We start from the raw sequence: 21,505 nt of genomic DNA, 5'->3' as shown, positions 1-21,505 counted from the left end.
TTGTTGTTAGACTGAACCAGTGTTGTAAAATAATGAATCTAATACGTCGTTTATAAAGCATTTACAAATCATGTGATTACAACATGGACGCATAGTGGTATAAGAGCTATTATGCTGACTGTATTCACCTTTATTCAGCAATATTATAAAGCAATGCAATGAATTCTAATAATGGAGCTGGAGAACATTTATTAGACGTCTAATAAAGCATGTTATTAACCCTCCGTTACTCGCGCCGACTTTTGTAACACGAGTACTCGCGCGTTTTACTTTGTACCACAATGTAAGTTTTCCAATGAGTATTCCTTAAATAACTTGTTTTCAACTAAACAAGCTAAACTTTTATCACAGTTAACCGCCAAAAAATGCGGATAATAGAGAAAATGTGAATGGAAACCGCGTAAACGGTGTCCGTACTACGTGGTATTTGGCTTAATTGGTTACAACATGGAAAATCTCGAGATCCTGACCAGATAGAAGGTTACTGTCTTCGGCAAAGTTGTTCTAGAGATTATAACCTCTTTGCTGGTGGAAAGTAGTTCAGAATTGTCTCACTACGTAGCGCTAGAATGCATGTGAAATTATCACATAGGATTTATCTCCTGATCCTGACCAGATAGAAAGTTACTGTCGTCGACAAAGTTGTTGATGAGATCAAAACCTAATTCTTTGTGCACAATAGTTCAAAGTTTTCTCAATGAGCGGCGCTAGTATTCACGTGAAATTCTCATATAAAATATCTCGAGATTCTGACCAGATAGAAAGTTACTGTCTTCGGCAAAGTTGTCCAGGAGATCAAAACTTTTTCGTTGGTCGACAGTACATAATTTTCTCACTACGCGGCGCTAGGATATACGTGAAATCTCAATATATATAATATCTCGAGATCCTGAACAGCTAGAAATTTACTGTATTTGGCAAAGCTGTTAAGGAGATACAGATCTTTTGGCTGATGAACAGTAATTCAGAAATTTCTCAAAACTTGGCGGGCAATTCTCGCAAATCATATATTATTAAATAAAAATACAATTTACATCAGTCTAAGTGGGTTAAGACAAATATATTCTGGATTTCTTTTACTGGTTACTGGAAGATTTTCATACAGATTTGTGGATACATAAATTTGAGAGAGTCGTACCACTTGTATATCTCTGATAAATTAGTGATAACGTATCTCAGATGAACAACATTATCTTAAAAGATCAATATCGCTGAAACTTCTACCAAATGAATGTTTAGAGTCTCCCTTTCATTTTAGGCTAATTTCAAAATGTCTTATCGAGGGGTCTAGAACAAAAAAAAAACCCTGTATTTACGTGTGCACGGCCAACGAGACTAGCTCAGAGAGTGAGGCACTTTTGCTCAGTTGAATGGAGAAATTTATGAAACCGTACACGCCCGATCATAAGTTTAAGGACACCTCTAAAAACGTCAATTTTTCGATATTTTTAGAATATTTGAAATATTTTGAATGGAAATACTAAGAGGTAAATTGCTCAATATCATTTTCAAATTTTGTAAACCAAAGGTTCACCCAAAGTTACACTATTTTTCAAAATTTACTCTGAAGAATCATGATTAATCTTCTCAGAATTGACTTGAAAAAAAAAAATTAAATTAAAAGTATTAGTAGAACCCTTATACCATTAACCTAAGGAGATCAAAAATTGGACGTAAAATGAGAGAACTTTGATTAAAACACATTTGCATGTTCACCATCCGGAAGAACTTTGCCGCATGTACAACTTTGACGATGACAGTTACTTCCTGACCTTAAGCTATAGCATATACAAATATTGTACATGCACACTAGCGCCGCGTATCGAAAATATTCTGAACTATTTACTGTTCACCAGCAAAAAAGCTTTGATCTCCTAAACAACTTTGCCGAAGACAGTAATTTTCTAGCTGTTCGGGATCTCGAGCGCTAAAAATTGGCTTTAACCTCCTGAACAACTTGGTTCAAGACAGTAACTTTCTATCTGGTCAGGATCTCGAGATATATCACAGGCGAAAATTTCACATTTCACTAGCGCTACGTAGTGAGAAAATTTTGAACAACTGTACACAAGCAAAAATTTTGTGATAACCTGAACAGCTTTGCCGACGACAGTAATTTTCTATCAGTGTACTAACTTGAGATATTTTATGTGAGAATTTCAGATGTATACAAGCACCATGAAGTGAGAAAATTCTGAACTATTGTCCACCAGTCAAAAGACCTTGACCTCCTGAACAACTTTGTTGTAGACAGTAACTTTCTATCTGATCAGGATCTCGAGATATAGCATATGTGAGAAGTGTACATGTATACTAGCGCTACGTAGTGATAATAAGTAAATTAATCAGATCAGAACAAACAGTGGAATAAATGTGCATCTATCGATCTCAATGAGCTTTTTCAGCACATAATTCGAAACCCCGTTTTATTCAGCATTGTATACTGTTATACAGCATTTATTAAATATATATGCTTATTTGTTACTCTGAATTGATTGTTGGGTATGTTAACGTAATTCCAAGGAAAATTCCACGCGATCGAATTCTGAGGACAGTTCCTACAATTTTTCTGAGAAAAATATCCAAGGAATTCTGATGAGTATTCCAAGGATATTACGGTGATAATCTTTAGAAAATTCAAAAGAGAGTTCCAAGGAAATCATTAAAAGCATTTCAAAGAATTAATGGGAATTCTGAGCAGAACCGAAAAGCTATTCCTATGGTCATTCCATGGACATTTCAGGAGAATACTATTTAAGTGCAAGCTGAGAAGAATTCTAAGTGATTATTTTTTTCAGGAGTATTTTTCGGGGAATTGCTAGAATTATTAATAATATGGTGATTTTAAAGGGAACTCAGGTATTATCGTCAATCTAAGCAGCGTCCACACTTCTATTATCATTTTCTCAGCGCCACACACAACCTCTTTTTCATCGGCAATCTTTCCATTTGAACTGCGTGTTAACCAGCTGTTCAATAATCGGAAACTCGAAATCAGCCGCATTTTATTATTTAAAGAAAAATCTGGCATAACTGGATTGCTCAGTCGTAAACATGTAATCAAATTGAAGGATTGAATACAGTCAGTGAAGTGTTTTGATGGGTTGGTTGCCGAAAACAGTCAATGGGTGCCGAAACCGACATTTGCCCTATAGAAGAAATTATTATAGAATTTAAGTTATCATAAAAAAAACGAATCACCCATGACTTGTTTATTGGAACCACCCTACAAATTCCAAAAACAACATCAATAAAACACACAAGTAAACCCCAAACACAACAGTAAATGACACCATGGAACCGATTTGATGTGCTTATCCAATGTGCTGTACGACAATGGGAAATAGTTGTAAGTCTTCAGCATACCATACCATGTACCAGAAACGATTTCAAAGCGACAAATTGCTAACGGGGAAGACCCGCTTGAGCAGTGCCGCATGATGTGTGCCTGACATGTGTGGGTGAACAAACACGACGGGACTGAAAACTGAGAAGATGAGCTCAATTAAAATTATGAATAAAAATAAAAGGTCAAATTCAAAAGGCCGTACATCCTTCTGATGGAAGACAGTTCCAAGAATTTTAACCACATGAATGAAGTAGCATGATGATCAGAGCATCACATGAAAACGTTACAACCGAGTGTCATGTTCTGACAAATTGTAACAAACACCCATTCACAACCTTCTCTTCTCTTCGGTAAACTTCCGTCAATATTGCTCAATCACAGCAAATTGAAATTCAATCTAGCATCAGTTCATACCAAAAGATAAACTTTCTACATTTGTTCCATGGGGCAAACTTTCATCGACCTGAAACCACGTCATCTACCGTAGCAGTCAATCAGTCGGAAAGTTTCTAGATCAGAATTCCTACTGGAATCTTGGTCTCCCGAATAGGGTAAAACTCACTAATAGAATCAAATTTCGTGGTGTGCGGTTCTTACGCTCTTTTCCGTTCCGAAACGGTTGTGCCAACGGAAGGAAACTTGTGGTTCCTGCGGAGTTGTTTCTATCGAGGCTAGTTTTGCAAATGCTGGCGCTGTTTGTCTGTGCTGCTAGTTCTCGCCATCCTATCGTGGTGATCGTTAAATGTGCAAAAATCAATGAGAATTCTCCTTAATGAATCGTGTCAATATGGTATGTATGAGAAACGGCTTAAGTCATGCTGAAACAGAGAAACTATTCGCAATGCTCAAATTTCCACGCGCCATTTAATGGTGATTATAAGGCATTAGCAACTTACGATGGCACTATGCCTTCTACCCTGCTAAAATACTTCGTTATGACTTTTAGCCTGTGCAACTCTATTCCGTTGATTCGACTGCAGATTACCCGGTTCAAGTCGAAAACGGATCCATAGCTGCTGCCGCTGCTGAGTAGGAGAGTCAAATGAATTTTCATTGCTTTCACTCAACATTCAGTTCCGTCGGGAAGACAGGACCGGTACCGGTGCTACCACTGGATTTCCTCTGTAATGGAAAATACCACCTTCACCTTCTGACGTTAGATACCTACCAAGTCCATCCGTTATGCAGCGTTGGAGAGTTTAAAATATTTCCCGCCTGAGCTGCTCCAATGTACGATGCTCAGTGGAACCGGTATGAAGGTGGAATTTTATATTTGAATGAGACCATCATGCCACACCAAAAAGGAAGGAAGCCATAGCGATGTGTAGAGGCGGTATAGGTCGGTTGCAGCAAATTTGAAGGATCTCTGAAGTAGAAATTTAGGAATAGTTGATGATGACGACGACGATAGTTCCTGGATACAATGCGGGAGTTTGTATTGCGGAAAGTTCCGTTAATATGCAAAGTCGTAAAGTTGCATAGTGTGGTAACTGGGGAAGCAATACTGCGATGCTGAGATAATTCCGGACAAATTGCAACGTTTGTCCTGAGAGGATTCCGTTGTGATATGGTTTTTGCAAATTGCAAGTTTTTCATCCCACAGTTTAGCGGGCATTTAAACAGTTTCACAAATAAAAGGAATATTAACGGATTCAGTGATTCCGATCTCTTGATTCAATTTAAGCTTCCTTCCTAATAAAAATTGTTGTTCTTTTCAATTCAAAAATAATTTGAGGTTTTATTGCATTTCAGCTTAAGGAATTTTGAATTAATCCAAAGATTAGGATTTATAATAAAATTCAGTGGTGTATAGGGATCAGGCTGTAGTTGCTGATTAATGAATGATACGTAGTGATTTATATCTTTTATATTTATATAATTGTTGTTTCAACCTCTCATTATACAAAGCTAATGATCAACAAATTTTGAATTCCCATAGTAATTCCCATAAAGCTTCAAATGGTTTGTCCACGCACAGTCGATTTCGAACCAAATGAGCTTAAATTTTAAGAGGCTAATCAGGACCTGATTTGATTCCGTTTAAGCACTGCAGATCGATAAATTCAAATTTTGCATTACCAGGGGGCAAGGGACCTCTATGGCATATCTAGCAGCATCCGAGACGCAGGCGCTCTGCTAGGCTTCCTCCGAGAATCAGGCATGTTCCCTTACCTTCAAGCTGGACTCCACCACCGCCAGTCAGTGGACCCCTCAACGATGCTTGCTGTCCTCAATCCCCCCCCCCAGATCTGAGTGGTGCGGAGTCGATCACTTTAAATTTTCAAGTTATGTCACTTGAAAAGTATTTATTTTCTTGCATTTGTTTAGATCCTCTCAACACCGGTCACAAATTGGCGCTTTTTTCCAGATTAAAAATATGAACTCGTTCGTGACTTTCTCAATATATATTTGTTTTAAATTGTTTATTCAATATTTTGTAAAGTTCGGTATAAGCTATAAGTTGGTTATCAAGTAAAAATATTAATATCAAATCAAACGGTCGAATATGCTATTGCTGCCTTCCCTCAAAACCGTTTAATTTGATGTTTAAGTTTTCTTTGTTGAGGCTGTTTACAATCTATAGTGATTATTGCAATGAATTAATCGTAAATTTTCATTGATATGAATAAATTTGGCCAGCTTTTAAAGGTTCACTTGCTACATTACTTTACAATTTAATTTAAGGATTTAATTTTGAGTGTTGATCCTAATACTTTATCTTTCGAACGAATCCTTTTAAGCGACGTAAGCCTTGGTGTTGGTTCTGATCGTTGGATTTTATTTTTGGACAGCACCAGTTGGATTTTTTTAACAACCATTTCGGGAGACTCCGAACGAGTCAGCTCAAGACAACTACGTACGCTTTTTGTGATACATGAGTGATGTTAGTAAAAACCCGAGGAAAACACATAATAAACCGTTTTCAAACTTATTTTGACCAATCTAATTTCATTCATTTTTTAGGTTAGTCAGAAGGAAAAAATAAACAACTTTTAACGGCGATGCACCCGCTAGTGTGCGTGCGTTAAACGTCACTAATCTCTATTGCGACTAACAGCAAACAAAAGGACTCACCCGACTACTATTCCATTTACCACGACAGCAATCTTGACAGAAAATCGACAGCATTTACAACTCTGTATACAACTACTCTGTATTAGGGAGACCACCTTCTGGGGCCTTACATCCTTTTCCACCTCCCCTGTCGGGGCCCCTAGATTCTTAATTATGCAACTTGGGGAACCCCCTTCTGGGGCTCCCAGGTCCGAACCTGTCAATGGCTTAAAGTCTCTTTAATATAGACATCAACAACAACTAAACAATTTTGTATCAGTTTAGTATATATATTTTCATAATAGAAAATAAATTCTGGTAACCATATTTCTGTTCAAAACCCGTTTTTTAATAATACTTATAGAAGTAAATAATTACAGCAGTATTCATTGAACAATATCTACATCAACATAACAGCTTTACGGATTTTCGTCTCGCCAATGAAGATCAAAATTTGTGAGTAACGCTTTCATTTTCACTTTCATTTAGTACCGCAGGGTGCAGCAGTAAGAATTCAAGTCAACCCGAGCAGGAACGAATATCTCGCCCAAATAAGAATTCAGCAGCTACTTGGCATCCACTCTGATTTATGATGGTTTTATAACGGAAATAAACAATCAATTTGGTTTAAATACAGCATTTCAAAGTGTAAAGCATTCCTGGATAATAATTCAGCTTATTGCTATTTAAAAAAAAACCTTTTATAGTCTGTCGAGATCCCTCCATAAAACTGTTCTGTAAATAAATCATAAACTTCATTAGCAACTGTTTAACATTGATAAAATACTCTATAAAGTTGTTCTATCATTATAAAAGCAACCATAAGACCATTCGGTTTTAAATGAGAGCAAAAAGCATATATTTTTGTTGTTTGGACTTGTTAAAGTGTATCATAAAATCCACAATTACTCTGTTTCCAAATTCAACTTAAAAGTTGGATCCTCATAGTGAATAAAAGCAAAATTTATCTCAAGGAAATCTCGAAGAGTAGACGCAGTAGGATGAAACATTCAAGAAGTGTTAACGACCGACGGGAAGTCAATTTCAGCAACGACTGAGCATCTAGCGTTTGCATCACGTTCTGACCGGTGTTGACCGTCTCCTTTATGAAACAGTCTAAAACAGACCAGTCTTCTCCTGATCGGACGATCGAAATAACTTACATTCGTACCGAAAGCAAACCACTGAAATACTGACAGTTATATTGGCTGGTTTCCGATTCATAAAGCTCGATGCAAAGTAAATCTGGACGCACGGTTTAATACACCACCGTGCCCCTGGTGGTTGGAACAAAAATCGTTTGACAGGCATTTGTTGATGTTTCATTGACGAAGAAATTGGTGAAAAGTTTTTTTCGATTGTGGAACTTGAGAAAAGAAAATTAATTGTGCACAAACATCTAGAGAACCCTTCGTGGTCTGCCTCAAAAATAGCAAAAGTGTTAAAATTCTCAAAGTCAACGGTGAGTCTTGTAATCAAACGTTACAAGGATACCCTGAGTGTGGATAGAGCACAGCGCATCTACCATAAAAGTGGCACTAGGGACAAAGAGCTGAGGAGAAAGGTGTTGAGGTACGTGAAAAGCAATCCAGGTGTCTCCATATGTGATTTGGCAAAGAAATACGATTCCAACTTTTCAACCGTGTGTAACATCCTTTCAAGAGAAGGATAGAAGCAACAATCAATACGAAACTAACGATTTTAAATTGGCTCACTACTTGACTAGCAAACGATTAACGTATCCCATTCTAGTTGAAATTCTAGTACTACGTAATGTTTGTTTTGATTCGCTATGAAAGTTATCCTATTTAAAAGTTCTATGTTTCGAGGGGTGAATCGATTAGCTTGGGACCGAAGAGTGTACCAGAGCTGAGCCAAAAAGTTGAGCACATTATTTCGGGACCTTCGAGTCTAAGAGTATCCTCTATGATATAAGTCTTTTTAAGCCAGTAAACATCCGAATCGCTCCCTGAAACATTTTTTTTCTTCTTTGGTTTGTTTTTTCCGTCGATCTTGTTTTCCGCGCTGAGCACCAATGCTACCGACGTGCCAGGAAAGCAGCTTCCACACCTGGACCCTACCTATCGACCCATCAACTCATGAACCGGGGACCAACGGCTTTACTTCCCATCCGAAGGAAGGCGTGATCAGAGATGTTATGAAACAAAATTTAGTGGCCAAAAACCGAGCATGATTACTATACGAACGAGTTTTGATGAAATTTGATGGCTGTATTTTAATGGATGACGAAACATATGTCAAAATGGATTGTAAACAAATCTCCGGACGAAAATTTTATCTGGCAACTGGTCGTGAGGATGTCCCTTCCAGGTATAAATTTGGTTTTGCTCATAAGTTTGCTCGAAAACTAATGATTTGGCAAGGAATCTGCAGTTGTGGCCTTAAAACCAAGGTTTTCATCACATCTCACACAATGACGTCGAAGGTTTACATTAAAGAGTGTCTGAAAAAGCGGATTTTACCCTCCATCGGCAATACAATACCAACGTTATGTTTTGGCTGGATCTAGCCAGCTGCCACTACTCTAAGGAGGTACTAGAATGGTATGCTGCAAGCAATGTTAATTTCGTCGCCAAAGAGATTAATCCTCCGAATTGCCCTGAGTTCAGACCGATCGAAAAATATTGGGCAATTGTCAAGTGAAAACTTCGAGGATGCGGTAAAGAGGTGACAAATGCACAACAAATGCGTTTAAAGTGGAATAAGTTCGCCGGTACAGTGTCACCAGCGACTGTGCAGATCACAATGGCATCGATCACAAGTAAAGTGCGACAGTTCGTTCGAAACGGTGAAATGTAATAACTTGTTATAAATCGTTTGAAAGCTGAATAAATACCCTTTTGTTCGACGTTTTGATCAACCGTGTATGTTGTTTAATTTTTGAGTTATAATCACTTGAATGCGTCTAAATTTACTTTGAATCGGGCTTTAGTTTTGTTTTTTTTCAGCGAAAGGGTCAAAATTTCATTCAAGCATACTTAATTTATGCTGCATCGTTTGATGGTGCACTTTGGGAACCATTCGGAAGAAAGGGATTTTTTACGGAAACGATTGAGCTTCCAGCTGTTCCATTATATATGCGAAATGTTGCAGTAACTGCTTCCAATCCAGCGGGAGAAAATTGCCTGGAAGAACGCTGGAGTAAAACCAACAATCAATACGAAACTAAAGATTTTAAATTGGCTCACTACTTGACTAGCCTATTGGTCCCAAGCAAATCGTACGTACCCCATTCTAGTCAAAATTCTAGTACTACACTATGTTTGTTTTGATTCGCTATGAAAGTTTGACAGATAAAATGAGGGGTTAGTGGATTTTCCTATGCTTCGAGGGGTGAATCGATTAGCTTTGGACCGAAGATAGTACCAGAGCTGAGCCAAAAGCTCGTTTCTTCGAGACCTTCTGGTCTTAGAGTTACATCTATGGTAAAACCTCGTTGCAATGATCGAACAACGCAACTATCGAAAGGTAAACAAACTTTGACGTTTAACTTTTTGCATTTAACTTTGCCTCCATAAATGTTGCCGTAAATCTGAACGGGTTAGGATCAAGCAAAATGGCTTTAGATAAATACAATTCAGTCAGAAAGTTTTCTTTATAAAAGCCATTTTAAAACCTCATGGGTTTGTTAGGGATTTTATTAAAGCAAAACAACTGTTTTTACAAATGGCCAATGAAAACCAACTTTTAAGCCACCGCCATATTTCAATGTGTATTTCCTGGATATAACTTAATTTTGGTCAATTTAGCAATGAGCAGATATTTGAAATACGATAATCATAAAAAATATCTCGGCTGAGCTTAATGATTAATCTGAAGAATAACAATTTTTTTTCTTAATTAAAAATAATAAGCAAAATCGACGTTTTCCGAGGGCGGACTAATTTTGTTCGATGTTTTCAAGTACATGTCACATAAGATTTAATATAACACCTACAACTAGGCCACAATTTTAATAATTCTGGAAATTGAATAGGATTTTTATATGATCAGATTATATTTCAATTATTTGGTAAAATCGGATGGTATTTATCAATCCTTTTTCTATATTAATTGATAATTTTTCTAGTAGATTCAGCAAGCGTCTAGGGAAATGGCTTTAAAAGGGTTTTTATTTTTGCCAGATAGCTTTTATTGTAGCTAAAATACGGGTTTCAAATGGTTTTTAAAGCGTTCATCATACAACCTGTAGTAGTAAATCAATCATGAAGAGCTTCGAAAATATACCCTTCAGAACCATCCCCAGGATGGGCCAACTAGACAGATTCTAGTCTTAAAGAGGTTTTGGTGGATGCAGCAATGGCAAAGTAGCCTCGACCAGGGTTTTATGAATGTTGTTTTAAAGTAGTTTTGTATTACTTCATAAAACTTAAAATGTAACTTGGGCGATACCTTAAATTGGCCTGACATAAGAGATAAAATACCAAAACATAATACAAAAACAAAAAATGTTCCTGCAATACAATTCCAATACCAAATTATGATAATACTATACCTAAGCAATACTACACAGGTATTCTTTTGGTATCCAAATATCAATTTATGTTATTTACAAAGTATTTTGCATGCAAGTTTTTGGTAATATTCTTTGGTATTTTACTTCTTATGTCATGCTGATGAACACTAAATTTTGGTATCAGGTCAGAATCAGTTATTCATTAGGTATTTTCTCCTGCTCGGGAATCCAAGGCCCATAGTAAAAGAGCGGTAATGTCTGACTCGCCACATGCAGGCTACATGTTCGCCATGGGAAGGGATAATGATTAACTTGAGGTAGGTGGTTGGATGTTTTTTGGATTGAGTTGACCACGATGCTACAAAAATGGAATGAGTAAGCTGGAAAAAAAAAATGAAATTTGAATGAGTTATTTTGAATTTCGTTTACTGAAAGTTCTGCTCTGCTTCGAATCAAATTTAAGCTACTTTAAACTGACGATACTTCACACACACTTCACGTAATTTATAAATTGTATCTTAAAATTTAGGAATAGTGCTTAAAAGATTATATAGCATTATAATAACCCGGAGCGGTTCATATGAATATCCTTTGGTTTGTTTTTTCCGTCGATCTTGTTTTCCGTGCTGAGCACCAATGCTACCAACGCCAAGGAGGCAACTCCCACACCTGGACCCTACCTATCGACCAATTAACTCATGAACCGGGGACCAACGGCTTTACTTCCCATCCGAAGGAAGGCGTGATCAGAGATGTTATTGCCTCAGAACATCCCGGTGGCGCCGACTGGTATTGAACCCAGCCCTGCTGGGGTGAAAGGTAATCATGCTTACCACTACTTCACCGGCGCCGTTCGTATAAATATCGTACTCCACAAAAATATTATTTAAAAAATTAGATTGGTCTCACCGATATTCTTGAAATACTTGTAGTTTTGAATAAAACATTGCTATTTCCAGACTTCGTGTTGTTAGTTTTCTTTGAGGTCTTCTACTTAAATACTTGATTCGTCTTTCGCTTCGTCTTTAGTTTCGTTTTTCTTTTCATCTTTCGCTTCGTCTTTTGATTCGTCTTTCACTTCATCTTTCGTTTCGTATTTCTACGAATTAATTCTATTAAAGGGATAAAAAAAGCAATGCTTTTCGCCCAAAAACTCTAGTCCGAGTGCAGAATCTTTGAGATGATACTATCCAAACGTGCATATCCATAGAAATAAATCATATTCAATAAAGGTTGATTGAAAAACAGACGATTTCTTAATCCAGCATTCTTACTAAAAAATCAAATGCTTTGCTTAATCAATTATTTTTAGTTTAGAGCAAAAAAATAATGATGATTGATCTTTTAATATGCTTTTACAAGCGGGTTCAAATGCACTTTTGGTAAGCATTAACGCTGATCTGGCTACATTAGTGTGCATCTTTCCAATGTGGTAAAGATCCAGATCAGCCCTGGGACCTGGTAGCCTAATTACTGACTGAGGTTTTTCCACAGCCCAGGGAACGATTAAAATTTGTGAGCAACGCTTTAGCAAGTTATAATTGATATTAAAGAAATGCCTTAGTCCGTTATTGAGCTAAATTTCGCTTTACTATTAATTAAGCACAAAAAGGTGTCGGAGATCGATAATGGCAGATAATGACTTCAAACGTAAATTTGACAAAGCGGTTAGCAACGCTATCATCATGCTGGGGAAATGTTCACCTTTTTGATGGTAGTGTTAATAAATGAAAACAAACGTAGCATAGCACAGCATATGCGATTGAACAAATCGTGAGGGGCTATATAATGGCAGAACATATCGTGTGTTGCCGTGAAAAAAACACTTGGGATTAGTGGTTTTTTTTCTTCTCAAATCAAAATTTTCAAAACAAGCATTGCATTATACATCTGGCCACATTCTTACAATCGCAGGGGATAAGAAGGAAAAATTTTCCAACAGGGAAGCTATACTACCTTCATAGATGTCACGGGAGGGAACAATTGTGCTAGTAGGAAATGGTATATATTTAGGAATCTCTATTCGGAAATATAAAGCAACTATTATGTGAAAATGGAAATACAATTTAATAAATATAAAATGAAAGATCTCACTAAACATTATTTGCTCGTTTTTTCATGTTTTCATGCACCATCCTCGCCATTACTCTCCTGCACGTATTGTGTTTTTTACACTGGAGCATTGAGGCCATTCACTACTCAGAATCACCGCACTTCTTTTTCACTCGAATCTAGCAAAATTTTCAGCGTAATTTCTTCAGTATGTAACAAACTGTGAAGCACTTCATTAAATTTTCTTTTCAACGAACACCTTGCACTTCTTGATATGAACAAAAACAACCCGAAGCGATAAGAACACCGAAAGAGCACTACCTCTGCACTAATTAAATGCATGTTTACAAAACATTAGAGTCAGTGTCTATTTTTATCATTTACCATCACACGCCAGGAGTAGCGTTTCAACCAAGTGTAGGTCAATGAAGTACAGAGAGAAGTGAAGCATATCGTGAAATATTATTGTATTACTAAACCAAAAACTCAACCTAAACGCAATTAGCGACGTAGCCGGCGCCGGTGGTGTAGTGGTAAGCGTGACTAACAATGGGTCTGGGTTCAATCCCAGCCGAGGTCGGTGGGATTTTTCTGAGGCATAAAAATCTCTGGTCACGTCTTCCTTCGGAAGGGAAGTAAAGCCGTTGGTCCTGGCCCATGTGTGTTGTGAATGGGTGCGATATCCTACGCAGGTGTGGAAGCTGCCTTCCTGCACATTCGATTGTCGTCAATGGATGGCAATCGATGTCCGTCGGTGATTGGCACTAGATTGCGGAACAGAGACCGACGTTAAATAAAGGAAAGAAAAGCAATTAGTGACGTCACTAATTGTTTGTATCGTACAGGGGTTTCACTCACATAATTGTTTCACCTCGGTAATCCAGCTCATTGAGTGTAGATGAATTGTGTTTGTTTTGAAAATCTTTGCTGTCACGTACAAGAGACGTTGAATGTCTGGTAGAAAACATTAATTAAATAAAATGAGTATCGCTAAAACACTCACCAAACCAAAGCTTATGTTCTCCCCCTTCAAATGAGACTAACTTCGGAATGTTCCATCGGGAGGTCTAGAACATGTTTTCAAAACATTACATATACAAATTTATCCTTTGTGATTTGAATCTTATGGATATCGCATTAGTCATTTCTATGGTTATATAGGTAGCCATGACAAATATTTAGTTTTTTTTTATAATTTGTGATATTAAAAAAGAAATGTTTTAGTTAATATTAACTTTTACTCATTGAATTCAATTGTGAACAAGGATTGCTTAAAATATATCTAAAAATAATTAACAGTTTACAAATGTCCACTATTGTACATCACTACAGCACGAAGAAGCTACCGATCATATAATTCAGAGGTTTCTGGGGCCTTGACACGATTCCATACAATTTCGAAATGTACAGTTTCACTGGCTTGCTCCCCATATTTGCTCAAACCACTTCCAGTGATTTTACAAAATTCTGGGACATGGTATAGCAAAATATGAAATTCGGAGCTATTGGGTATGCCTGCTGCAATCCAAGTCTTAGAAAAGTTCTCAACCTTTTCTACGTAATCTTTACATAGATTTTCTTTAAAACTTCCCTTGTAGACAAGAACAAATTCATCCAGTGCCTGCAATATAATTTAGCATTATAAAACGGCAGATTACTTGCAGTTTTTAGCAAGTTCAAGGTTCCATCAGATTGCAAAACATGTCGATTTTGCAGCAGTTTGTGGCAATTCCGTCCGGTGAATCCGTACTTGCTGTGACGTTGGCAGCTACTGATACTTACTCAATCCATGGCCCTTATTACCGATGTCACTTCACGGTGAAGTGACAACTTATCACTCACGGTGAAGTGATTCCCATTTGATTTACACGGTAATCACTTCATCGTGAGTGACAACTGGTCACTTCATTTTGTTTTCACCGTGAAGTGACACCCGTAATAAGTGCCCATAACAGTGTCTGAATCAATGGATTCCACCTTCTTGTAGATTGCATTTATAATTCCAAGCGTAATGTGTAAGGAAGGCGGTGGACAGAGGCTTATGGTTTGGTCGTCAGATGATCCGCACAGCAATGCCTCATCAATACAATTGGAAAAGTTTCTTGCCAATTTATTTGCGGACCCCTGACTTTTCCATGCCAGTGACATCTCACGAATATGTCCGAGAGTTCGAGGCTGTGCAGCTCTATTGCAATGATTATTCTTCGGTGCGGTGCAATAAGGACAAGGCAATGTCGAGCTGTGTCCCATTATTTCACTAAGGAGGTTGACAATCTTTATATTTAAATATTCTCTTAAACTTTATAGACTTCGAAAATAAAGTGCGAAGCAGCAACATTTTGCAACAAGTGTCCTGGTTTATACAGAAGTACCATGCGGAAAATATGCAGTGTTTTGAGCTGACCTTATCGATGCCTATAATACCCAAGATTTTAACCCTTCCTATGTATCTCAAATACGTCCAATTGATAATGTCTCCTTAAATCCCAACACAAAGATCTGCTGCAATTACTTTGTGACAAAAAACGCGAAAATATTAATCGAAAAGGCAAATCTTTATTTCGACCACTATGGATAAAGTCCAATTCTGGGACTCATAGATAGCTGTTTCAATGTTACCAGAAATGGATAAAACTTTTAAGCACTACTTCCAAACGAAAGTAATCGTTTGGTTCTATTTTATATTTAATATCAATAAATAAATCACAAATTCAATTTTACTATTCTGAAGATTCAGAACTTCTTAAAAGTTCTTGCAGTTTTCCTGAAGCAAAAATGGAACGGCAATAACACAATCATCCCCGAAGTTCCAGGAATGATGAAAAAATAAATTATCGGGAGAAGACGAAAGAACTTTTCTAGCGAAGCCAGAAGAAACTTCCAAGGGATGATTTATCAGTTGTTTCTCGATTCCTGGGGTGCCAAAAACGGGGAGGAAATGGAAACATTAGTCGAAAGATGAATATTTTTTAGAGTAGGCTTTAACATTTTGAGATACAATTCCAAAAAATAAAACTCTCACAATGGTTTCCTCCAACAGTTCGGCGTGGGCAGGCAATCATTTTGGTTATTATAAAAAAAAAATCGGTATAAATTGGTATAAAATAAAATAAATCGGTATTCTGAGAAACCATATCTGTACATCGGTATCAAGTTCGACAATGAGTTTAAATAGTTGAGGTTGTCTTTATGTTCAGCTAAGGGACTGTTCATTAACTACGTTAACAGGATTTTGAAATTCTATTAACATTTGTATGGGCTGTGGATAATCAACAAACCCTCAAACTGTCTACTTAGCTATTGAACAGCCCCTAAGGTGAGTGTAGAAGAATACAAGCTAACAATGCATTAAGTCCTAAGTGACATTGATCGACTCTCTTCATCGACTTTCTCTTTCGTTGAAAACTTGGGTACATAACCGTTTCTTGTCGTGTTTGTCGTACTAGAAGCTAGATAATAGCTTCTTTTAACGATCTGTGTGCTGAAAATAGCTGAGAATGACTTAACATAGCCATAGAGGATGCAAATAGAAAGCTGACGAAGAAAATCTGGCAATGTTACTTAGGACCTGATGCATTGTTCGGCTTGATTTTTTTTTTGCAGAATTCAGAATAGAATAAAAGATACTAGAACATTCTGTTTTTCAACTGGGAGAGGTCATTCGGTTTCATAACAAAACACTCAGATGATCATGGTGTGGGTGTCATCCCGAACCGATCCGGCACGATGGTATCGGTGTCGACGATCGCGCAAAAAGGAAATATCAACAGGAAAACGACAGCAAAGAATTCATCCAAGGGAAATAAACTCCTCGAAAGGATTCAATGGACGAGTGCACCGATGAATTTGAGTTCACTCACTCGAGAAAAAGTGACCCAAGCTGCGGGCAATGTTTACTAATCATGAAAACTAAATGTTCATTATTCATTATTCATGAACATTTAGTGTTCATGATTAGTAAACATTGCCCGCAGCTTGTGTCACTTTTTCTCGAGTGAGTGAACTCAAATCCATCGGTGCACTCGTCCATAATGAAATTAATAAATAAAAATAAACGTAGGCGCATTGAGAGTTTTCTAATATGAACGTTTTTGATTCCTCGAATCAAACTGTTCAACTTTCTAGTTTTTAGACATAACAAAATTCGAATGAACTTTAACAATCTTCTACAGAGCTTGAAAAAACACGCTGAAAATTGTTATCAGTATAATCCTGAACAAAAATATTACCCAAGGCTGAAAACACATGTTCCGGCTATGAAGTTGATCTAATCTGCTGATTGAACTGTCCGAAGCGTAAAGATGCTTATCTCGAGAAAAAGTTGATTCGAGTTTAAAATGATTCATCCTGGATCCGACACAAACGGCAGCACGAGCCCCAGCGACAACAAGTGTGGAGCTCCAGTAACGAGACAACACTCTTTCTTCATTCATAGGTATCTACAATGTCGAGATGACAATATGATTTCGGTCATGTTACTGGCCTGGTTTGTATGGTAGGTATCTCTAAGGCACAGCTGTTGGTTGCTTTTTGTGATGTGACAAACAGTGTTTACTGTCAGTTGAATTTTGTATTTTTTTTTTGTATCCATGAATGATGTGTGACAACGAACGGTTGGGAACATAGAAAATTGCAACTGTGTGGGATATGACAGTCATCTGGTTCTCAGCACTAGATTCTTGTGGTTCCTTGCATATGTTGTTTGTGGGAGAGATGGGAAATAAATAATAACAATTTTAATAACTGCTGCAGTAGATGGGCATGGTCCTGCGGCTAGTTATCATTTCATTCGATATATTCAGTATGTATAGTAAACATTTGCATTGGTTTATGAGAGCCAGTTCTAACTGCTATCTGCCGAGAAGCATTTGAGCACATAAATAGCGATTGGTATTGGAGTGGTATGTGTCGTTTGGGAAGATTTTCTAGTTTATGTTCCGTGATTGCACTTGAGAGCAGAATGGAAAGTTCCATTTACACTCCTTCCGCTGTGCATTTCACAAGAATGCTTGGAAGCTTATTTTGACATCCTTAATTAATGACTTTTAAGAGCTATCCGATTTGTGGAGCATTTAGTACAAACCCGAGCAAGAACCGATAAATAACCGATAACATATGAATATCTTAACTAGGTGTTATGCCATATTTTGCTATTCTTGTGGTATAAAACCTTGTTTTGCTATTAATCAGTTATCAAAATAATTTGAAAAATATCAAATAAATCGTTACCCGAGAAGGAAAAAATGACGAATTAATACCTAATGCTGCCCTGATACCAAACTTTGGCATTGACCAGCATGACATAAGAGGTAAAATACCAAATAATAATACCAAAAAATAACATCCAAATTTTTTGAAAATATCAAAAATTGATATTTGGATACCAAAAGAATACCTATGTGGTATTGCATTATCATTATTTGGTATTAAAATGGATTGTGGGAGCATTTTTTTCCGTGATGAAATGCTTTGTATGCTTTTCAAATATATAATTGGATTTTTTTGCAACACTGTTGAGCTATCAATATTTCATTTTAATAGCAAAATAAGCTTCTGCTATATTATTGAGTTGATTTATTGAAAAATTGCTATTTACCTTTACTCGGGTTATGTAAGGCTCGTCAATGCCAGTTATGCTATTTTCATACCTGAATTTGGTATAAGTTATTTTCTCCTGCTCGGGAAGCGAATAGTTCAAAGTTGTCTGTTATGAGGTGTATAGTGCATGGTACTGGTACGATGGTACTTGTATCAAATGTCAAACGTCAAGAAGGCTTTAGCAGTTGTAAATTTATCATTTTCCAGTGATTAAAACCGTTCGCATTTACAAACGTTTCAAGTTCATGGCTCGTTACGAAATCCGTATTGCAATCCGTTACCTTTTCATCGGTGACATCGATATTCTTCTTTATTGCGTGTCTATTTCTCTATATCAGGCTATTACGTCATGTAAAGTATATGTATTTTGTTTGAAGTGTAAGGATTACGATTATTTTTTGTGATATGCAGATTTCGGTCCCGCTTTACGGGAACTTTGTTCAATCCCTCAACTCAATGTGCTTTGAGATTTTCCACAGTTGTCAATTGAAAGAAGTGGCCAAAGCCTAGAGACGGTCAAGCATAATAAAAAGCGTTGCTAGAATCCACCTAGGCATTGATTGCCAAAGGAGTTTGTTACGAATCCACTCCTCTCTTATGGTAGAACCTCTCTACCAAAGCGTGTACAAATTTGTATTCATATATGTTGTGCCAAATATAAAGATATTTCATGCTACCTATCGTGTAAAGTAAATAAACTTTAAATAAACAATATTTATGAAGATGTGATTGCATTTCTATTGGACACGTATGAAAAACATCAAATAAGTGATTTTGAGTTATTTTTGATTATTATACATGTAAGATCAATAAAATTGGACTAATCATATGTTAAAAATCTCTGGAAAATCAATTAAAAGTAGTATCGGTTGCTGCAAACCTCTGTGAATGAAGTTATGACTGAGTTTACCCTGCTTCTCCCTATTCTATTGAATTATTCATGGATATGTTGGCTGGGAGGGATGTACGATCGATAAAATGAGATTGATCTTATGTAAAAATTTCTGAAGCATCGAATAAAAGTAGTTTCGGTTGCCTCAAGGCTCTGTGAATGAATGTATGACTACTGATTTTACCCTGCTTGCCCCTATTTTATTGAATTATTCACGGATATCTTGGCTCGGAAGGAATGTACGATCGATGAAATGGGGCTAATCTGATATCAAAATCTCTGGAGAATCGAATGGAAGTGGTCTCGGCTACCGGAAGGCTCTGTGAATGAAGTAATTGATGATTTTACCCTGCTTTCCCCTGATAATGACAAAAAAAGACCAAATTTCAACATCTATCGCTAAAACGTCAAAGCTCCGAATTTTGATAGCAAAGAAGCTAGCCTCAAAAGAGGGGTTTCCGAATTTTATCATTTTCAGCTCTCTGTTTTAACCTTGGCTCAAGTGCAACCCTATTTCACTTGTCTTTCAAATACTGGCAGTGCTACCAGTTATCTTGATAAAATGTCTTCGATTTATGAAAAATTTAATGAAATTATCTGGAAAAATTTACACCAGCAATAATTTTGTTATGTTTTGCTTTAAGAACAAATGAACAAAAACCTGTTTCAAAAACAAATTTGGCCTTATAATTATATAAAGAATGATAGTTATTTAAATGTTAAATTCGATGGGTTTCAAATATACCACGTTTGAAATAAATCACACGATTTTTTTTTTGACCGTGAAAAAATCAAAACATCACTGTAGCACGTAATTTTTTAAATATTTTAAATCATATTTTCTCTAAAATTAACAACATTTTTCGTTTTCATATCGATACAGCTTGAACACCTGGGTTAATTTCAAACTTGTACCAAGCCAAATCATGTTTATTTTTTAATGCTCAACCCAAGTAACAATTTTGGTTTTGTGAGGGTTCTGACCATGATTTAGACTTGTAGCATGCTTTAAAACCACTATAAAACTTGAAATGTTACTTGGGAATGATGATACATGCCAGCTTAAAAATACATTAATTTTGTACAACAAAGTATACATACAAGTCATATATGATACGTTTTTTTTTAACATTTTGTATGTCATTTGTCGTCCCGTGTTTATAACTTTAGAAAACTAACAATTAATTTTTAATAATTTAAGTCTTTCTTGTCTTGTAATTTTACGACATTCTCTAGCAGATTTGAATGTTATCATTAAATAAACACATATGCAACAAATAAGAGAGTAAGCTCGATATGACTGGTTTTTAATGCTTTTTTTAAGACTTACTTAGAGCGTTCATTAAACAGTTATGAGTTTGACGCGATGCATGATATTGTTTGGCTCATAGTCTTCACTTATCTTACATAAACAACGTAAAATGAAACAGCTACGGGCTTTTTTTGGTGTCCGTTTTATAAACTTATTAGTCCATAAGCATAGGATGGCCCTTATTATGGCTACGAAAGGTAATGTTAAGAATGCAACAGAATCCTTCCTATTTCCACAGAAGTTAACTAAGGCCTGTACTCGAAAAAAAAATGCACCAGACACAAGTGTTCGCCAAAAATTTATTTTAAGTCGGATTTTCTTGAAACTTTCAGGATATGAACTAATACATGGATTATGTTTCGGCATAACTACTTTATTCAATTTCCTTTTCCATCGCTGAAAGCCCGCACCTTTCCCTTAAGACCCCTCATTACATTTTGTGCAATGGTGGAGCCGACCTTTTTGGTCACTTTCATCCATTCTTTCTTCAACTCCAGCTCGTTCTTAAACACCTTGGACGATTTTCGAACTTTGGCCTTCATTATGGTCCAAAATCTTTCCACCAGACGAATCTCTGGTGAGTTTGGGGACGTTGGCGGTTTTTGGTACAAAAACAACGTTATTGTCTCTGTATCAATCCAACGTCGATCGTGCGTAATGGCATGATGCCATGTCCTGCCAAAATAATGTCTCGCCTCCGTGGGACCGCAGGAAGGGCAACAGACGCTCCTGGAGGCACTCGGTGCGGTAAATTTCGCTGTTGATGGTACC

General features: G+C 36.8%; 2 protein-coding genes across 5 annotated transcripts in view; one reads left to right on the top strand and one right to left on the bottom strand.

The window, feature by feature from the left end:
• The window catches only part of Fas1 (fasciclin 1), a 564,588-nt gene that overhangs the window by 83,609 nt on the left and 459,474 nt on the right, over window positions 1–21,505 (top strand). The window lies entirely within an intron of this gene.
• Window positions 1–21,505, bottom strand: part of LOC135708852 (uncharacterized) — a 34,862-nt gene that overhangs the window by 13,035 nt on the left and 322 nt on the right. The gene's annotated exons all lie outside the window — the stretch shown is intronic.

Source organism: Ochlerotatus camptorhynchus, unplaced genomic scaffold (genome assembly GCF_037179485.1).
Source record: "Ochlerotatus camptorhynchus isolate MF236.1 unplaced genomic scaffold, CSIRO-AGI_Acam_v1.1 ptg000336l, whole genome shotgun sequence".
NCBI lineage: Eukaryota > Metazoa > Arthropoda > Insecta > Diptera > Culicidae > Ochlerotatus > Ochlerotatus camptorhynchus.
This window is presented reverse-complemented; position numbering and strand designations above follow the sequence as displayed.